General features: G+C 40.9%; 1 non-coding gene across 1 annotated transcript; it reads left to right on the forward strand.

The window, feature by feature from the left end:
- Window positions 1-4323: 4323 nt before the first annotated feature.
- TRNAC-ACA lies at window positions 4324-4395 on the forward strand. The gene has a single exon. It is a non-coding gene; the product is annotated as a tRNA-Cys (tRNA).
- The last annotated feature ends 2363 nt before the right edge of the window (window positions 4396-6758 follow it).

The following is a 6758-nucleotide window of genomic DNA, read 5'->3' on the forward strand; positions in this document are numbered from 1 at the left end:
GACTAGAGAAAGCACTTCCAAAATACAAGTCCCTGACTGATTGGTTTCCCCCTGAACTGTGAAAGCAGTCTGCAAGCCACAGATCCAATGCAAAAGGATGAAGACCTCACTGGATCTAGGGACTTAGGCACAGCTTCTGACTAATTGATGGCTTAACCACAAAGCTATGCTGACTCAACAGCAAACTCAAGGAAGCTAGACTTAAAAATAAAAAAGGGAAAACAAAACAAAACAAAAAAAACCTCTGCAGAAACTTTTGACACTACCCACTACAGGGGAAATAGAATTCCTAGAATTAGTCCAGCTAAGCCATTAGACAAAAAAAGCCCCAGAGGGAGGTTAGTTTACTGTTGCTATAATATTATCTAAAATGCCCAGTTTTCAACAAAAGATTATTATATATACAAAGAAACAAAAGTATGACGCATATTCAGGACAGTAGAAAAGTAGAAAGCAGAAACTGTCTGAGGGGGGTCTTAGCGGACAAAGACTTTCAAGGAACTTTTATACATATGTTCCAGGAAGTAAAGGAAACTACATTTAAAGAATTAAAGGAAGGTATGATAATAATTTCTCATTAGAAAATATCAATGAAGAGATAGACATTATAAAAATAAGGTGGTGAAAATTCTGGATCTGAAAACTATAATCACTTAATGAAAAGTTCAGTAGAAGGGCTCAGAAGCAGATATGACCTGGCAAAAGAAAGAATTAGTAAACTTGAAAATAGATCGATCGAGATTATACAGTCTGAGGAACAGAAAGAAAAAAGTGAACAAAGCCTCAGAGACTTGTGGGACACCATAAAGTATGTCACAATATGCATAATGGGGATCCCAGAAGGAAAAGAGAGAAAGAAAAGGGAAGAAAGTATACTCAAAGAGTTAATATAATTGCACATTTCCCCAAATTGACAGAAAATATTAATCTACACATCCAAGAAGTTCCATAGACCCTTTTCTGGTTCTCTTCGCCAATGTCTGGGTGTCCCTCAATGAGTAATTTCCTCCTTTCTCACCTCCATGAGGTGAGGCAACTTCTGGGGCTAAAGACCAGAAGAAGTATTGGGCAGAGTGGCCACAAGGTATGCTGTGCAGATTTGAGCAAATCAGACCGCCAAGGGAGTTCAAAGAGGTTGAATCCAGCCCATTCTCCACTTTCAAAGCTATGCAACTGAGGCAGATGTGCAACCACCCAGAGAGATAAGTGCCATTCTTTTGTAATTTGTTTGAAGTCTCAAACTGCTCCCCAAGCCCTGTGCCCATTGAGCAACATATAAAGGAAGGGCCACTTTTTTCTAATTTTCACAAAGGCACTTTGTAGAATAGTGTGTGTCCTGGTGTGGAGGCAGTAAAGTGGTGGGACTCAAGGCAGCCAGAAAAGCCACTTCACAGAGGTATACAATCACCCATACAATTGAGCAGGGAGGACTTGAAGGTTAATAAAACTCAAGACATCCACAAAGACTTGGTTCGATCTCTGGGTTGGCAAAATCCCCTGGAGGAGGGCATGGCAACCCACTCCAGTATTCTTGCCTGGAGAATTCTATGGACAGAGGAGCCTGGCAGGCTACAGTCCATGGGGTTGCAAAGAGTTGGACATGACTGAGCAACTAAGCACAGCACACTGTATCTCTCAGTTATTATAAAGAAAAAAAGGAATGTAAAGTGCTTAGCAAAGTGTTTGGCACATACTAGACTCTCAATACTTGTAAATATGTGAGTTGTTATTAATGCTTAAAGTGTAGTCACCAAAGGCAGGAGTGCTGTGTGACTCCTGATACAGTGCTCCTGCAATTGTACCTTCCCTTACCAGGAGAGCTAGAGCCTCTTAAAAGTCTTTTTTTTGGAGGTATGTGTCTCCTTTTCCTTAACTCTGCAAAGCAACTTCTTCCTTGACCCACTTCTCTCTAGGCTATATTGACTGGCACTGGGGCTAGAGACTAGAGTCCTGGCTTCTTGGAGTTGGAAAGAGTTTTTTTTTTTTTTTTTGTCATGCCTGTCTTGCTATTTTATTTATGTATTTGTTTTTGAAAGAGTCTTAAAGGAGCACTGACTCAGGGATTTTCAAAGCCTACAATGTGGATACGCTTCAAATCAGCATCACGTAGGGGAGCTTATTAAAATACAGATGGCCCAGAGCCCTCCTACAGAGAATCTTTTTCAGGAGGCCTGGAGTGGGACTTGAGAATCTAGGCTTTTGACCAGTGGCCCACATGATTCTGGTCCTCTACACCTCCTCCCTCATGTCTGCAATCATGGAATTCCCTAGAAGGCACCAATCACAGGGATGGAGAGGCAGGTTGATAGGCAAGTATCCTCTGCTTATGGAAAGTTTTGTCCCTGACTAAACCCATTTCCTCTGCCTCCTGTACCCTGCTGACATTACTAGATCTGAGCTTTGAAGCCACAGTGCAGAAAACCAGATTTCTCCATTATTCCCGTGTCACCAGTAGTGACAGCCATGTTTCTTAAAACTGAAAATAGCTCCTGTCTCCTCCCTAATTCTTTCCATGCTTCGCTTCTCCAGACTGAGCAACCTTACCACCCTCTATGTAACTAATTGGCTTAGAGATATTGCGGCCTCACTGGGGGCCAAGCAAACTGAGCGTTTGCCTTCAGCTTTCTTTGCTTTTCTAGGCATGGCAGAGCAGCAGTAGGTGGCAGCTGTGTCCCAAAGTGTTCCCATTCTCTTTCCCTTCCTCCCTTATTTCTACTCCCCCTCTGGTTCTATCCAGGAGTGACAGGCGTTATGGGAACACTGTTTGTTACTTCAAGTCCCCTCAATTCTAAGAACATGTTGAACTCTGCTGCATATACTTCCTACAGAGGGCATATTAGTTTTGCTTGGTAAGCACACCCTAATTGGGGTCCCAGAGGGAAATTCTAATACCAGTACAGAAAATTAAGAACACCAACAGATGGGATGAGAAGCATGATGGGGAGGGTGGCAACCAGGATTGCATGTCTTCTGGAGTCTGTAACAACCATAAGACTGACAGGCTAAATCTGAGGGAAACATCCCAGCTCCCAGTGGAAAGATAAGATCAGGTGGCAGAATGAAGTATAATAGTTCTTCACAATATTTACACAGTGAATCTCTGCCCACTCAGGGATTTCTTTGCAGAATTTGAAATCAGCCACTGTGGACCTGCTGTTTTTTGTTTTGTGTCTTTTGAGGGTTTTTTTTTTTTAGAGGAGTGGGTATGCAGGGGGAGGGTACTTTACTCCTAGCTTTCTTGTGGGGCACATAAACTCAAGTCATAAGGCCCAAGCTCAATAATCTCCAGCATGTGGGCTGCAGACTCCTTATTGCAACTAGTCTGGGAATCCACATACTTGGTGTTCCTTACTTTCACAGTTGGATAATCTAAACTTTTTGAGATGCATTTTTGAGTCCCTTCTTTTAGAAACTTCTTGGAGGTCTCAGTTTTTAGTTTTTCCTTTTCTCTATCTACAATTATTTGCTTGATGATATGTCATCCCCTAAAAGCTATGACAAAGCTAGACAGCATATTAAAAAGCAGAGATATTACTTTACCAACAAAGGTCCGTCTAGTCAAAGTTATGGTTTTTCTAGTAGTCATGTACGGATGTGAGAGTTGGACAATAAAGAGAGCTGAGCACTGAAGAACTGATGCTTTTGAACTGTGGTGTTGGAGAAGACTCTTGAGAGTCCCTTGGACAGCAAGGAGATCAAACCAATCCATCCTAAAGAAAATCAGTCCTGAATATTCGTTGGAGGGACTGATGCTGAAGCTGAAACTCTGATACTTTGGCCATCTGATATGAAGAACTGACTCATTGGAAAAAGACCCTGATGCTGGGAAAGATTGAAGGCAGGAGGAAAAGGGGATGGCAGAGGATGAGATGGTTGGATGGCATCACCAACTTAATGGACATGAGTTTGAGTAAACTCTGGGAGTTGGTAATGGACAGGGAAGCCTGGCATGCTGCAGTCCATGGGGTTGCAGAGTTGGACACAACTGAGTGATTGAACTGAACTGATGTCATCCCCTAGCTTTACTATCTTAATCCATTCCCCCAATTTTACTCCCAAACCCTCTGCATCTACAGCTTTCTCCATCTTAAAACCTTCAAGTCATTCTTGACTTGCCTCTTCCTCTCACATCCTACATGCATCTGTTGGTAAATTCTCTTAGTTCTACTTTCAAACCACTATATATCCGGAATCCAATTAAACTTCTTCCTATTGCTATACTCCAAGTTGAAGCCAATATCAATTTCTCTCCTGGATTTCTGCAAAAGTTTCCTAACAGTTCTCCCTTTTGTCACTTTTCCCATTTAAAGTCTGTTCTTAACTTCCCTGGTGGCTCAGATGGTAAAGCATCTGCCTACAATGCAGGAGACCCAGGTTCAATCCCTGGGTAGGGAAGATCTCCTGGAGAAGGAAATGGCAACCTACTTCAGTATTCTTGCCCAGAAAATCCCCTGGATGGAGGAATCTGGTAGGCTACAGTCCATGGGGTCGCAAAGAGTTGGACACGACTGAGCAACTTCACTTTCCTTTTCTTTTTTCCTTTCCTTAACAACAAGGTGATGTTTTCTTTTAATTGAAAATTTTTATTGTGATAATCATAGGTTCAGATGCAGTTCTAAGAAATAATTCAGACAGCCCCACTGAGACTTTGTTCAATTCCCCAAACGGTAACATTTTGCAAATCTATATAGTGTAACATCACAACCAGGATATTGGCATGAAATTCACGGATTTTATTTTGTTTATCCTAGTTTTTTGTATTTATTTGTATGTGTGTATCAAGTCCTATACACTGTTGTTACTTATTCAGGTTCATGTACCCACCACCATAGTCAAGATATAGAACATATCCACAAAGATTCTTTGTGTTGCACTTTTACAGCCATACCCAGGTCCCTTCCTTGTTACTCCCCTCCTTGAACTCTGACAACCATTAACTAGCCCTTAATTTCTAAAATGTTCTTTCAAAAATGATATACAAGGAGAATTACATAGCATGTAGACTTTTGAGGTTGGATTTTTTGTTGTTGTTGTTTTTTTTTACTTAACAAAATTCTCCAAGTTGTGTTTATCAATAGTTCATTCCTTTTATTGCTGAGTAATATTCCATGGAGTATTAATTTGCTAGGTCTTCAGCAAAGTATCACAAACTGTGTGGCTTAAAATGAAAAGAATTTATTGTCTCACAGTTCTGGAGGCAAGATGTTCAAAATCAAGGTATTGGCGGGGCCATGACCCTTATGAGAGTCTGACTTGGTAGAACTTTTCATTGTCTCCTCCTAGCTCCTGGTGGTGGCCATTAATCTTCGGCTTGGAGCTGCATCAGTCCCATATACCTGCATCATCACCTGGCCATATTTACATCACCTTGCCTCTGTGAACATCTGTTTCTGGGTCCAAACTTACCCCTTTTATTTTATGAAGTGGTGGATGGCAAGGGGAGATGAAGATTAGAGCTAGAGCTTTCACATCTAGCAGTATGGTGGGGATTCTCTGGGTCAGAGGACTCTTAAGAACACTTTTAGGTGGCTTGGGGGCTTTTATCTAATCTGTGGCTAGTAGATGTTGGGTATAGTTTTCTGAGCTATACAAGGCTTGCAGACTCTAAATGGCTAAAAATCTGGTTGTATAAAAATTAGAGCTTGGTGCTGATGAGCTTTTGATTGAATGAGTGCTGGCCTGCTTTGAAGAAATAAACAACATAGGATCAATATACTAAGGCCATCTTTGACACATTTATATAACACAGGGTCATTTGGGAACTCTGTATTTAACATGTTGAGAAACTACTAAACAGTCTTCCAGAGTACCATTTTACATCCCCATCAGTAGTGTATGTCACCCAATTTCCCTGTATCCTTGCCAGGATTTGGTGTTGTCATTGTTTTTAATTTTAGTCATTCTGAAAGATGTGTAGTGTTATTTCATTGTAGTTTATTTTGCATTTCCCTAATGGCTAATGACATTGACTGTCTCTTCATGTACTTATTTACCACCTATGAATCCTCCTCTGTGAAACATCTGTTCATGTATTTTGCCTGTTTTCTAATTAGATTTTTTTAACTGTTGAATTTTGAGAGTTATAGACTCACAATATTTGTCCTTTGATGGATATATAGTTTGCAAATATTTTCTCCCACCTTGCAGTTTGTTGATTCATCCTCTAAACAGAGTCTTGTGCAGAGCAAAAGTTATCTATTTTGATGAAGTCTAGTCTATCAGTTTTTCCTTTTATAGATCACATTTTTGGTGTCAAGTGTAATAAATCTTAGCTTAGCCCTAGACCCTGAAAATTCTATCTTACTTTTTATAGAAAGTTTTATAGTTTTATATTTTACATTTAAGTCCATTGTTGGGAAAATAGTCACTGCATGATGTCCTCCTCCCCAGGCTTGCCCACTCAGAGCCTTGAACCTGGAACACTTTCTAATCAAAAGATAAGAAACTCTCACAGCCTGTGCCATTCTTATAGCCTTGTGTGGGAAAATCTTTCCCTGTTTCAGACTCAGTGTGACTCTTTTTTTCTTCTTAAGTCTATGCATCATATGGCACCTGGCCAACCCCATTGCTGTAACTGTCCTTTGAGGGGGCATGTCGACTCACACCTCCGCCTGAGACTCCTGGACACTCACAGGCAACTCTGTCTCAGTCTTTTGTGGGGACACTGCTCCTTTCTCCTGGGTCCTGATGCACATAAGGTTTTGTTTGTGCCCTCCAAGAGTCTATTTCCCCAATCCTGCAGAAGTTCTGTTGTCAAA

The sequence above is a fragment of the Oryx dammah genome, unplaced genomic scaffold (assembly GCF_014754425.2).
Source record: "Oryx dammah isolate SB20612 unplaced genomic scaffold, SCBI_Odam_1.1 HiC_scaffold_23, whole genome shotgun sequence".
NCBI classification, from domain to species: Eukaryota; Metazoa; Chordata; class Mammalia; order Artiodactyla; family Bovidae; genus Oryx; species Oryx dammah.